A 14,556-nucleotide genomic window follows, 5' to 3' on the forward strand; every position below is an offset into this window, starting at 1 on the left:
TTATAATAGAAGAGACTCTTAAAATCTAATTGCTAACATATTTAATGTGCATTATACGTACTGTAAGAAGGAATCTTATAAAGGGCCTTGATGAACTAGGAATAACTAATCCATATCAAAATAACCTTGCACGTGTAGACACTAGAAGAACGAACTAATGTGGACTTTGTCAACAGCAAGATAAACACATTGATATTTCTAACGTAATCAAAGGCCATTCACATTCTGCCCTGGAAGACATTCACAGAAATACAAAGCATTTTTCTTCCAACTCAAACAACTGTGACAAATATTTACTATAATGGCAAAAGCTGTTAAAAAAAAAAATAAAGAAAAATAAGTTGGTTTCTATTAATCAGCTACATTTAGATATCCGTTCCTGCTATCAGATCAAGCTCACCCAAACTGCTTAGTAGGCTGTTTCATTGTATTTGTGTTCAAGTTTTATCACAGTTCAACATATTGAAGTTTCATATTGCTGACTTTTTTCATCTTCCACAATGCTAGATACTTACAGTCTAAACAAGACACCAGATTGTGAAATTTAGTTGTGCATTCAAAATAAAGTGGAGAATCAGGTACCATGTCTGCATCAGCAAAACATTCATGTTGTTCAGCAAGTACAGACCCCACCTCTATAAACCCCAAATCTGTTGCACTAGCAATGGGAAACAGCTAATCCATTGCTACACAAGATATGTTTCTAGCAGAATTTATTTGATGTCAGCATTAATAGATGGTTTGACAACTTTGTCCTTCATTTTCCTCCATCCACATTCATGCTAACTTTGCTTTACAAGTACATTAAAAATTATTAAATCGGAACAAATGAAACTCCAAAGTAAATACATTACAGATTCACAAACATCATCATGGCAAAAATCCGCATCTTTACAAAGCACTTCCTAATTAAAATTTATCTCCAAGAGTCTGTATTTAGGAACGTGTGTTTGTGTTGATATCCAAGCAGAAATTTCGGCACTAGAGAAGAATGTGGACATCCATAGAGAAATTAGTGGTGATTCATTGTTTAACAGTTGTCTTCCCTTCACAGCACACCGCAGACTGAAGGACACGTTGCCAAACTGAAAGCACCAATACTTCCTTTAACCTAATATAGGACAAATAAATACACTTCAACAGCTTCTAAATCTTGCACGTCCTACTTTTTTGACCCAGATCTCTTGTTATTTCCCCCATAGGTCTATGCAATATCAAAACTATTTTTTCCCCACAAATTTAGACATAACCTAAAAGAGGAAAAGTTCTCATGCTTACTGTGAGCTAGAGAGACCAGGAAGCAGGGGGGAGGGCCAGACTCACTCATCTCTGTTAAGATCAATTGGTATTTTAAGGTAAGATCAACTCTCAACTGCTGAAATTAATGGCAAAAACACTCATTCCTCCAAGAGGACCATAAATTAGACCAATATCAATAATAAATGAAAAATAACTACATATTTTAATACTATTTTTACAAAGAAAAATGTATTTTCAGAAGTCATGCTGACACTCGAGCATGAATCAGTCTGTCCAAAAACCACTAAAGAGCTATGAAACTTGTTATTCCACTCCTCAGCCAGCCTGGGCAACTTATTCCAAGAAATCAAATTTCTCCTCTTTGCCTGGTACTTTTAGGGAGCCCTCAAGGGACTGAAACCCACCTCACATGTGCTCGCCATCCATAATTTCCCCCTCAGATTGCTAGTGATAAGTCATCCATGTGAAGGGCCTGAACTATTAATATTGTTAATATCAAATGGATGCAACTTTTAGGACCAGTCCTATTCAGGGCTCTAGACCTTGACAATTTCTGTGGTTTTGGCACTGGGCACAGTATTTAGCGCTACCTTTTCACAAACAGTAAATATTTGACGCTTAACTCACAACCTTGGAAAAATGCTCCAGGAACAGGCTGCACAGAGAACTTTTCTGTGGCTCTCTGGTCATCAACGGGCACATAGCTGTGCACAGAGTGAAGTTTCCACTTCCATAGTCCCAATTCATAAAAATCTACCATCGCCCTGACGTCAGTGGGGTGAGAGGGAGCTCTGCGTGCAACCAGAGAAGCGACCAAATCATTCCCCAAACCCACAACAGGTTAAAAGGAGAACCAGCATTACTGCAGGGACAGCTGCTCGCCTGACCTGCCAGGCTGGCAAGACTATTGCCCTGCTGAAGGGGAAGGGAAGGTCTACAACTCACACCCCACCAGCCAAAATTCCCAGTTAACGCACCTCCAACAATCTGAAATGACACCCAGCGTGTCTGCATATGGCACACGGCTGTGGAGAGCGTGTCTGACAGTGAACAGAGATTGAACTGAGCCTCAGATCATAAAACAAAAACACCCACACAACTGTTTTCTCTGGATGATTCTGATTTTTTACTGCTAGACATTACTAGTAAGCAAGATTGCTCCTCTGCAACATGGAGACTTCAGAATTACAACAATAAACACAAGTCAGAGCACACAACATAGCCTTTTACTAATACTGCTCCCAGGAACAGAAACTACAGCCTCCCGGGAGTTTGCAAAAGCCGGCAAACCGCACACAAGAGTTGATTTTTAGAAATGCTAAGCACACACAGAGACTGCCAACTTCACATGCAACTGCGGGGACTCAGCATCTTTGAAAATAAGACTATTAATATCTTGCTTTACAGATGCAGATGCCAGCTTATACTCTTCTTAAGAGGAGTCATGCTTGCACCAAGAACTACAGCACAAATTCAGGGGCCAAATCCCTTCTGCCACCACACCGAGCAGCTCTTGAAGGCAAGTGGGATACACAGAGCACCAGGAAGGGCCACAGGCAGGCACTGAACTACACAGTCAGGTTGACACCCAGTCTGCCTGCATTACTCATCCTCAAAAAATGACCTGATAGCATACCTAGGGATGTTGCTTCTGGCATTCCAGCTAACACGTTCCAAAGGACCTCAGTATCTCCATGTAGCACTGAGCTAGGCCACACACAATTACACTCAAAGTAAAGGAAGATTTTTTGAAAGGTGTCACATACACTGGCCACTTCCATAATGCTCCCCCTTATCACTTCAGAGCTTTTTTCAGTAGATTCTTCAGAAAGCTACACCAATTCACCAGACCTTTTGATTACTGTTTCTACAGGTAAGGAAATATGCTCAAAAGTCTTCCCTGCAATCAGCCCATCCAAGAAGCAAGTGAGCAGGGGTGAGCTGCAACACCACCAATTTCACTCCTTGGCTAGCCAAGCCAGCAAAATCCTACACACCAACCAGCATGTGCATCTTCCCCTGCAGTTACACAGCCTTCAGCTTGGAATGACCACTTCTTATCAAGGAAGAATTTTTTAAGGCTCCTTATCAATATAAAAAGGTACATCTAAGGATGTCACAGAAAGCTAAGTGGTAAAGTATTAAAGACCAAGGTTTCAGAGTATAAGCTGAATTACAGTTCTGTAGATCCTTCAGAACCAAAGGAACATTGAACTTAAGCTCAAACAAGGCCACTAAAGCTCTAGGGCATTTTGTATAAACAAGTTCAGCTTTGTTTTCATGACAAAAAGGAAGGAAAGGGTCTTCTCATCTTGGATTAGATACCACAAGAAGGAACCCTAAGAAGTCCTCCACAGTTTTCATACAAACTAGCAGAGCGATTTCCAGACCAGCAATCAACTCTCCCAAAGTGACAGCTATGCTGCCTCATTTTCACTGCTTCTTACCTCCAGTTAGCTAATTCAATTTTGCAAAATTAAAAGAAAGCCAATATATTCCCGTACAATTTCATATCAAAAGATATTCCTTATTCCTCATTTCATTGTCACACTTTATCTCGGAGGAAACCAATTATGAGATGAATAAAGCGGTCTCCATCTACTCTGCTTGGGATCACTGGATAAACCTTTTTCTAGTAAAGTCACTCTTGTCATTAAGTGACTTTACAGAAATTAAGACCATCTAACTTTGTACTTCAGCACTGAAAAAACTGAGCATATTTGGGACAGGGGTAGCTAAATCAATAGCAGGAATATAAAAATGGTTTCTTCATCACCTGTTAATTTGAAGCTCTTACATTAATGCAGCAATGCAACTCAAAAACAGAGAAGAGCTGTCAATCATAGTTCCTAATGGGAAGCTACTGACACTTCTTCACCTAACACAAACACTTAAATTTGTATTTAAAAATGAGCATGCAATGAGTATATTCTCAGAGCAGTTAGTTTTTGCAGGAGCCAAACGTGCATAATTACAGAGTGTGCACACACTTTCACTTCTCTCCCAACCTGCAGCTACTTGCATGAGCTGATGTTTAGGGCATTAAATACAGTCATTATTACACCCTGAACTCTGGGTGCACGAATGTGCAAACACACACACAGTAAGGATGGTCAGCACACAGACCAGTATCACACCACTCAATATAAACAGTGTGAATCAGATTATGAATGAGTCACACTTGGGTATGATACATTTCAGAATCACAATATTGCAGTATCCACACAACACTGACCTGCAGCACACCCTGTCCTTGCCCTCCACTCCAAAGCAGAGACCAGACCACTTTATCACCACCCTATCCCAGTTGGGAAGGGGAAGAGCTGGCAGGAAGTTTGTGTCTGCCTCTCCTCCACTTCCCAACAGTGTCCTTGCCAGCAAGGTGTCAGAATTCACACAGGCACCACGATCCTCAGCAGCTGTGGGACCACGGGGACAGAAGAGACAGGAAAGCAAGCAAAAACTGGGGGGGTGACTGTCACTTGGGACTCCCAACGAGCAGAGGAATTAGTGATGAAAAGGTGTCACACCTGCCACTGCCTCAGCCTTCCCAAAACACTTGACAGTGCTGCGATACCAAAACAGCCTCAGTGTAATGAGAGATTCACATCCTACTGCCCACCACTAATACAAAACACACCCAACTTCTGGGAGCAACTTCACAGACAGCTGCAGAGCTTATTCAGCTGAACGAGACCGCTGATGTTCACAAAGTTGTGTGTTTTACAGGACTTCCTGACTTCTGCAAGATTACATCCTTGTAGGATGTGGGTCTTTACTGCCACTACAAAACTAATAACAGCAAACACATTCTGACTCAAACGTGAAGTCCAAGATCAATTAAATTCCAGACCAAAATCAAGTTAGGTAAAATAACTCAGTTTGCTTTACATTATTCAGATCTGTTCTTCCTAACTTAAAACTATTATCTGAAAACAACATTATCAGCAATTTTGGCCATTTTCCCTAATCCATCCAGAGCCTCTTTATGCTTAGGGCTGTAGCACTTTTTAGCATCAAACTCTTTCATGATGGGAAAATGACTATGAAGTATTGCTGTTGGGTACTTAGCGCTTATACCCCGCTTTACAACTTCAAAGCATTACACAAACATCAATAATTACCATATATAGAGTAAAACTGAAAGAAGTATTCATATTAAAAAAGAAACTCACGGGGAAAAAGAATCTTAACTACCTGTTTGAAGGGGGGGAAAAAAGCTTAAGCAACAGAATCTCCTGTAATTATTGTGTTCTTTATGCTACACACACGCGTTATGGCTGTGCACGTTCAAACAAACAAAAATCATAAACTCTTGCACAGTCTTAAAAACAAACTATAAAGCCCAAAAGCCAAACCCCAAGTTATTTCATACATTTAGTTTACATTTCCTTCTCCTTTCCTCAAGAAGTGAGAGCTAAGCGTTCTCCAGGTGCTCCCAATAAGAGTTTGGGAGGCAGGCCACCACACTCCCAAGACACAGTTCTCATGGAGAAAAAAACCAACTTCCCCCAAGAAAACTTAAGATAGCGACAGTGTACCAGCTCAGGTGACCTTAGGTAAATAATACAAAATGTTACCATTCCATTAGACCTTAACCAACAGCAAAGGAAAAAAAAAACCCACTGGAGAAAACCACAGAAAGTTTGTTTCGATCAATTACAGGGCACCACCTTCGCCCTAAGCACCATCACCAGCCCCTTTTTTGCAATGGATAAGAGGAAAAAAATGCTTCACAGCTCATTAACAAACACATGCCCACTCACTTAAATTTAAGGACACACACAAGAGCTTGCAGGTTCAGTCCTCAGTTGGAATGTATTCCAAAAATCCTGCTAAAACACGTGTCCAAAGGAAGGCCCAAACCCAACATGAGCCTCACACAGACCAGCCTTTGCGTTACCCAGAGCAAGACTAGGGCACAAAACTGCCCAAAAGTTCAGGTACATCCAAACCCCAAACACCAATTTTGCAAATGGTGCCCTCGCTGCCAAAGGAGCACAACTCACAATACCCAAAGGGCAGAGACCACCAGCAGCAAAGAGCTTTGCTAATGCACACAACGTGCTCAGACATTTATTTTAGTACCACAGGACAGCAAAGCAAGTCAGACGAGCCCACAACACTTTTTTTTTACGCAACAAAGACTTGCTCCTCCTGATCATGCCTCCCTTGCCTTAACAATAAGGAAGGAATATGTTTTGTGATCCCCTCCCCCATAAATCAGTTAGGAATTTGATTTACACAGACAGGAAAAGGAGGAAGTTGAGCACACTGGAGAGTAGTAAAAACTTCACCAGCAAACTTCACTTTCCTACACAGCGACCTACAAACCAAACTTTCCTCAGACTCACGTGTCATCTGCAGCAACCAGCCCCTGCCATAAAGCACAGACAAAGTTTTGCTGTTCTGGGGATAAAGACAAGCGAGGGAGAGACTTTTATTCTGTCAAGCTGCCTTAAAAGGAAATTCGGTGATGAAAGATTAAATTCACCTGGAACAACACGATAAATTTTAACCCTTTCGAGGGTACAACAATAACAAGCCACATATTTTAGGACTCAAATCCTCCACCAAGAAAACAGAACACATTACATCAACCGTGCGAGCCCGGCTAATTGATGCAACACACAATTTACACCAGGGTTTCGGACAGGGATAAGCCCTGGCAAAGAGAGGCGCTGTGAAATGGGAAAATAAAAGCTTATTTGACGGCCCGAACCGGGCCCGCTCCCTGGCACCGCGGAGTATTGCATGTTCCGCCCTGAAGTTCGCAGGGAAACTGATCAATAACTTGGCTCTGGGGGGAGAAGCGCGGGGAATAGCCCGGGGGGGTGGGGGGTGTATCCCCTCCAGGGATGGGGGAGAGCTCGGAGCAGTGGGGGAGGGGCAGGACCTCCCCTCCCCCACCCCACCGCCCTGCCCCCCCTTCCCCTCCCCCCATAAGTAAATATGCGGGAAGGGGGGGAGGGGAAGCCGCTCTTCCACACAAATCGGGCTAAAAATAGGCCTCTCGCCATGGCTCCCGTGTGCCATTCGCTGCCGAGGCCGGTGTCCCCCCCATCCCCCGCTCCATTAAACCTTTCTGGCTTTTTTTTTTTTTAATTTAAAAAAAAAATATGAAGGCGGGTGGGGGAGGGGAAGCCAGCGGCGCGGAGTGGGGGAGGGGAAGGGGTAAATATGCATGTGTGTATATATCTGTGTGTGCATATATATGTATATATACACACATATTAATAAAAGGGGGGGTCACAGAGGCGTTGTGGTCCCATCCCCCTCCCGCCTCCAGCGACACAAACAGCCGGCCGCCCCCCACCCCCATCCCCACCCCCATCCCATCCCAACCCCATCCCGGGGCTCCGAGCCCCCCATTCTTACCTTGCGAGCGGCTGCTCCCCCCTTCCCAGGGAATGGAGGCACGAGGAATTCACCCTGGATTGTCTCTCCTCCTCCCGTGTGTTTTATACCGCCGCGTGTATATTCGCGCACATCCCTGCGTGTGTGAGTGTGTGTGTGTACACGCGTAGAGTTAGCGATAATATATATATATATATATGTATTTTTAAGGTGTCCACACCGAGAGGAGGAGGAGAAAAAAAAACCAGGAGAAAAAAAAAAAAAAACAAAACCACCACACACACACAGGAGGAGGAAGGAAAAAAAATACCCAGCGCGTAGCGCTGTGATATTCAATTATATCCGAGCCAGGGGCCGGGGGAGGGGAGGGTGGGGAGGGCGAGGAGGGGGGGGGGTTGGAGATTAAGTCCCGAGGAAGGAGGGGAAAAAAAAAAAAAGTAATATGTGTGTGTGTGATTGAGATTGAGGAGGGATCGGGGCGGAATGTGGGAGCTGTTACTGGGGGAAGGAGCCAAGCGGCGCGGAGCAGCCGGCGGCCCGCAGACACTCCGGGTGCCCGGCCGCGCCGAAATGGGCGCCGGCTGAGGGAAGGGAAGGAAGGGAGGGAAGGAAGGAAGGAGGAAGGGAAGCAGCGGAGCCGGGAGGCGAGGCCAGGCGAGGAGGAGCGGCCCGGCCCGGCCACACGAGCCCAGCGAGGGGGTCGGGAGGGGGACCCGCTCCCTGACCCCTTCCCTGCCGCCCTGCCCCGCCGCGCCGGCTGAGCGGGAGGGGAGGGCCGCGGGCAGAGGGAGGGAAGGGAAGGGGAGGCCGCCCGGGCACGGCAGGCCCCGGGCCGCGGAGCTTTTCTAGGAAAGACATTAAACTGCGCTGCCAACAGAGCTTATGTAAATGCAGGATGTAACATGGTGGTTTTGCCTCTCTGCTCGCGGCCCGTCGCGGTTGGCGATGGCACCTGGCACCGGGAGCCAGCCCTGTTACCGCCTCTGCCCTCTCCTTTGATTTAATAAAAACAATCCTCCGCTCCAGTAATGCCATGTCCTACCTGGGTGCTGCTCATTTTTAGAACTGAAATGTCATCTATATGCCTGCATTGTTTGTTTTTGGAGGCGAGCTTTGTTAATCAAAACCACATTCGTCACCAGGCAGCCCTTTCCATCTTAAAATGGTTTTGCAACAGCATTTCACGCTCTCGGGCGATGGTCCAGCGCTCTCACGTCCGGACATTGGCACATTGCAGAGTCCCAATGACCACAAACCTTTCACGGATAACATCTGATGTTATCCCTGCTCATTCCAAAGGCTCGCCATGCACCCAGCCCAGCTCTGGTGCTGCTCAAACAGGGTGTCCACATCACCACACTCAACTTCAGAACTTGATTTCACCGCAGCTGGCAGTGGATAAAGAGATGACCATGAATGTAGTGCTTTTTTTTTTTTTTCCTGGTTTTTGGTTTTGGGTTTTTTGTGGATAGAGCTTGGCATTGCTGGAGAATTATGCTAGTCCTAAATGCAGCAGTTCTGGATTTTACTTTCAGTCTACACCTGGGACATACCATAGGCCAATTTTGCCTACCTGAGTATCATCTCACAAGCAGATGGGGCCCATCAACTCCACAAAGCCTTGGGTGAGTGGGTTTCTGGGTGTAGGATCACCTCAACATGCTCATTTGCTTCAGGGTCAAGCCCATGCATTTTTCCTTCCTTTATGAAGAAGATATAAATACTCGGAGAAAATAATTTTTTTTTTGCATTGCAAAATAATTTAATTCTGAGGAAACCCTGGCCCTTCAGACCATTTGCTTGAAGAGGCCAGAATTATATGAGGAAACCTAAATCTCTCTAGAAAGCCAGGAAGCATATTGTAAATCACTTGGTGTCCAACATTTATTTCTGTAATGATTTTGGTGGCCCAAGTGGGCAACTTCCTCTTCTCACTAATGCTGTGTAGGCTGTCTGCTTTAGGTATGTAAAGAGGTAGTAATTCTGAAGACTATATCCAGTCCAATTCCAAAATTTGCTGAAAGTCAATAAATTTAAAAGGGGCAGAAAAAGTGGCAAGGCACGTTCTTGTGTTATAATCTTAGATCTGTCCATGCTTCTAAAGGAGTTTGACCTCTTGATACTCTGATTTATTTCCCAGGTGAAAGAAGATAAGCAGCAACAGTGTGTGGAGGAAGGGAAATGGGAATATGCACATAGCCTAAGGCAAGAAGAAAGGGAGCTCTTCTAGGGGACTGGGGGACAGCAGGGGCCTAAAGAAGGGTATGTGAGAAGTCCATGGAATGGAAGTTAGAGGTGTGACATTCATAAAGCTTGTGTGAGAAATGGGGGAGGGAGAATCCCTGAAGTGTGCGTTGTTTGGCCCTCAGGAACTACAAACACTGTCTTCCCATCCATCTGCCGAGCAGCGACAACGTGCTGAGCTGAAGTCATCTGGCTGAAGGTTTCCGTGGTCTGCTGTTCTCCAAATATTCAGTCGCGGCTCTGGGATGCCAGGTTCTCATTTTTAACACGATGACGTGCTCAACTGGGCGATTTCCCGAGGACAAGTTCTGCTCTGCAAGATCTACAAAGTGCATCCTGGCAGATTTATGCTTTAATAGTTATCCCCTGTCCATTTTGTTCTGGTTTCTCTTTTTTCACGAAGGTGAACACCCTGCAGGACTGCACAGAGGCCTCTCACTCTCTGTGATGAGCTTTAGACTTCGCAGTTCCCTTGCCCAAATGTGCAGCTGGTCTCAGAGCTACAGGGGACACTTCCAGAGCGTATGGGAAGGAGGTTCTTGCTTTCAGAGGTTTCCAAGAACGGATGTTGGGTAACATGGAGCAGTTGAGCAGGTTGTGGTTTACAGTGGATTGTTCAGTGAGCGAGCTGAGCTTAGGGAGTTGGCTTTGCCTTCTGGGAGAGCCACTTCTAAACAATAACTTTTGTTATGTTTCCTGTCCCAAAGTAGCAAGAAAGATGGGACAAAACCCTAACGTCCAGATGTATAACTGGAGCAGATCTGATTCATCCCTGTGTTTGAATAAAAGATTCTGAAGTGCTTCAGTGACACTGCTCACGGCCAAAGGCTCCATAATCCCAATGACTGGAAAGTCTTCTCACACCCATATTTTAAAGACACATCCTTAAAATAGTTGAAATGACTTGTAACAGGGAGTGCTCGGCCTACCAAGCACATATAAGCAAATATTTGCAATAACTGGCCCGGTGTTTGCACAGCACCAAGCACACTGCCTGGACTCCATAAATAATAATACTTGGCACTTGCAGAGTGGTTTCCATTTCCAAAGCACTTTAGTCATAACCCTTGACACCTATACGGCCTTTTACATCTTTACAAGAATTAATTAATCCTCGCAATGCCCTGTGAGGTAGGTATGCACTGCAATAATAACAATAACAACAATTAATAATTCATGCATTCTACTCAAAAATCACTTCAGGGATTAAAATGCATCTGTAATACTTGGTCTTTATTAACATTTTCCAGCAAATAATAAAACCCATGGTATTGTGTTAAATCTATATAATATCCACCCATAAATCCTGTGCAGATTGGAGCGAGACTGAAGGCACAGCGAGGCACCAGCACACCAGCAGGAAGCGGATGGCTGGCTCCAGGAAAGTTCAGGCTGAATCCACACGCAATCCAGGTGCCACAGCGGAGCTCGCCACGCATGGCAGCGCGTAAATAAATCCCAGCGAACCGGGAAGGCTCTTTGTTCATTTTTAGCTGGTGTTTATGCAGGGGCTCCCCCAGGCTGACCCCATCCTGCACAAACACAGCACCAGGGAAGTGCAGCTAGCTGGGTGAGAAAGGGCAGTCAGTGACTCAGCACCGCGTTGAGCAACGGCGAGGGCAGGGAGGAGCCTGGACAGCACCAGGCAAACACTTTCCCTCAACACTTTCCCTCGTAAAAATTACCATAGTGCCTTTGATATGCAGGCGAGCCCCAGTTAAACCTGATATTTAAACCAGCGGGACTTTAAACCCTGTTGATTTAAACAGAAAAACCATCAGGCTCCCACGGGGGAGCTCAGGGTTTGGCAGGGCAGAGGAGGGCCCGGGCTCCCCACATGGACAGATCCCCCACAAAGATGCTTTTGTCAGTTTGCATCCCAAAGTGGATTAACGTGAACCACAAGGGTGTTTTAATCCTAATGAGCAGGTACACCCACACCCTGGCAATTCCACCGTGACTTCCCTGTGACGGCGAGCTCCGAATCGGAAGCACTGAACAGTTAGGCCTAGAGGCCTTCATACTCTAAGCCTTTAGCTTTTTCCTTCATTTGAGGGAGATATCAACTTAAAAAAAATAAAACAACAAACCTCTAAATTATTTGTCTCTGTGTTGTGCATATTGAGAAAGGAAATGGAGGTTCACTGGTTTGAAGGCACTGGTTTTATTCCTTTTGAGACTGCTGACAATGACTCTTAGCAGGAGAGGACATGCTGGAAAAGGCCTTCTTTCTGAGTAGGGAGCATCTTCTGCCCCTACCTTAGCATAAATGTATCGGTAATTCATCATGTATTGATCTTATATGGTAAAAAATGTCCAAGACTGGTGATCAACATACCAGTACCACTAGTTCTATCAGTTGCTTTAAAGCATAGGCACACAGATAACCTTGTAGATCTCTATGAGGCAGGGAGGAGGCAATCCCAAAACAATCATCTCATTGATACACTTTCCAGATAGATCTGGGAGGCTTCTGCTTCTCAAAATAAACAGCAAGAGCAGAGGAACCAGGTGAATAGACCCTCATTCACAGGCAGCTGATGAACTGTGTGATCCAAAGCTATGAAGGGGCTATTTCAGAAGTTTGAGGACACAAGTTATGCAGCTATTTCAGAAGTTTCAGGACACAAGTTACGCTGCTCAGAGCATGTTCAACTCTAATTTGGTGTTAAGAACTGACCAGCAGTCACCTCCCTGGTGCACAGAGCTTCTGCAGGACACGGCTGCTTGCCCTGGCCCTTCTACACAGGGGCAATTTCATATTGCTATTTTCAAAATCTACCACAAAGCCCCAAAAAATAGCACAGCCCCAGAGATGACCAAGGTCAGGACTGCTGCAGGATGGGGATACCTACCAGAATCTGGCCTCACACTGTTATTGCTGCCAACCTCCCACCCAGAGGCCCATCATTTCCTGAAGGCTTTAAGAGGAGCACAAATGTGTGTGTAAACGTGTCACCCCAAGGAGAGCTTCCAGATCAGTGCCAGAGGAATATTTTTTAAAGGAAATGTGAGAGAAATAAAGGATAAGAGATGCCCTCTGCTTGAGCTCTTCAAGCACCCTGCACCAGGTTCCTGCACCTTGGCTTCTACTGGGGCACTTGTCCCTCTTTTTTTGGAGACAAAAACCAATGGGTTTGTTGCCGTAATCCCAGGACCTCCCTACCCATGGAGGGCTGTCATTTAGGGCAGACTATGTCCCTGTCCACCTCAGCTCCACTGTGGTTCCTGGCAAAGAGGGAGGATGAAATAAAAGCTGAATGTCATCCCTTGCTATCCAGAATCCAGCCCCAGGAGGATTGGTGGATGTTCCACACAAGAAGAGGAGAAAAATGAGTGAACAACAAGGAAAGATGCTGATGCAGACCTCACTCTGGGCAGCGACACAGACTTACCTCAGCGGGTTTAGTTATTGCAGGTGCAGCACTGTAGCTTCAGTGTGAACTTCTAAAGTTGTTAGAGGCAGAGGAACAAATTTATGTTTTGGCTTTAATAATTTTCTAAGTATTGGGGTTTTTTTTCTTTTGGGTGATTTTTTGTTTGGGAGGCTTTTTTGGGTTTTGGGTTTTTTTTTTCATTTTTGGGAGGGGGTTGTTTGGTTTGGTTTTGGGGTGGTTTTTGGGGTGGTTTTTTGTTTGTTTTGGGGAGGGTTTTTTTGGGTTTTGGGGGGGTTGTTTTTCTGTGGGTTTTTTTTTGTTCTGTTTTTTTTTTTGTTTAGCTTTGGGGTTTTTTGCATATGTAAATATCCATATTTCTTAAGATGGAAAGAAAATGTTAGTTCTCAGACAGAAACACCGAAGAGGCCCCTGTTAACTCCGAGGCTATAGCAAAGCTCCCTTCACAAGTTACAAGCAGGCTTGTAACTCAGATGTTACATCCTACAATGGCTGAGCAAATCCAAACTTGTTTTATTTTAACAGGGTTACGAAAATGGGTGTGTCCCAGCTGCTCTCGCACACCTCTGAAGTTTCAAGCAAGATGTATCTGGCCCTCGTAGGAGATCAAACAGATTATCTCACAGAGCCAGGATGTGGTTGCAAAAAATTCAGTCTTGTAAGCGTCATAGTGATTCATAATGTAATCTACATTACTTGCTGTAATTACTGCAGAGTAAACAAAGGCACAAGTACAAAAGGTATAATATTTGTTATTTACCTTGATCTTTGTCACATATTATTTTAGTATTTCCTGTCAGTCCAAGAATCCAGCCAACCTGAAGAAGATTTCTCTTTCTTGCCCATGCTTAAACCCTGCTTTTCTTTCATTATACCAACATTGTTCTGGTTTTTATGTGAGGGAAGGACAGAGCCAGGACTGATTCTCTCCCTAATCAGAATCCTGAAAGGCTCCTCATGTGGCCTTCAGCAAGCTGTTTATTATCAGGGCATGAGCTTCTGTCTATAAAAAGAGAGGACTAACACAGCTACTAAGGGTGATTATATTATTGTTAACACATAATTATCCATCTTACAAGAAAATTGGGAGGGTAAATTAGTGTTTATGAAGTATTTTAAAGATGATGATAATATTATTTATATGAGGGCTATACTTTATGTCTTGAGGACAGCAATTGTTGAAAACCACCTTCTAATTAGGTTTTGCTAATGATGGTGTCAAAAAGGTGTAGAAAAAAAAAGGTACACTTGAAGGCCCCTGGTTTTATTCCTTACATTGTTTGCATCAGCTGCTTTCCTG

The 14,556-nt window shown here is 44.6% G+C and overlaps 1 protein-coding gene and 1 long non-coding RNA gene across 5 annotated transcripts in view; one reads left to right on the top strand and one right to left on the bottom strand.

Annotated features, from left to right (window-relative positions):
- TBL1XR1 (TBL1X/Y related 1) overlaps positions 1-8,009 on the bottom strand; it is a 107,961-nt gene extending 99,952 nt beyond the window's left edge. For 2 of the 4 annotated variants that reach the window (XM_085069064.1, XM_085069061.1), the window contains exon 1: positions 7,639-8,009. The gene's annotated coding sequence lies outside the window, so the exon portion shown is untranslated. Of the gene's footprint in view, positions 1-6,614; positions 6,687-7,638 lie in introns of those variants that run through there. The other 2 variants (XM_085069062.1, XM_085069065.1) reach the window with 2 other exon arrangements.
- A 423-nt stretch (positions 8,010-8,432) lies between these two features.
- LOC146433117 (uncharacterized) lies at positions 8,433-14,207 on the top strand. Its single transcript, XR_014853996.1, has 3 exons — positions 8,433-9,246; positions 9,758-13,279; positions 13,782-14,207. It is a non-coding gene; the product is annotated as an uncharacterized LOC146433117 (long non-coding RNA).
- Positions 14,208-14,556: the final 349 nt, after the last annotated feature.

This window comes from Lichenostomus cassidix, chromosome 9 (assembly GCF_008360975.1).
Source record: "Lichenostomus cassidix isolate B80296 chromosome 9, HeHo_3.0, whole genome shotgun sequence".
Classification (NCBI taxonomy): domain Eukaryota; kingdom Metazoa; phylum Chordata; class Aves; order Passeriformes; family Meliphagidae; genus Lichenostomus; species Lichenostomus cassidix.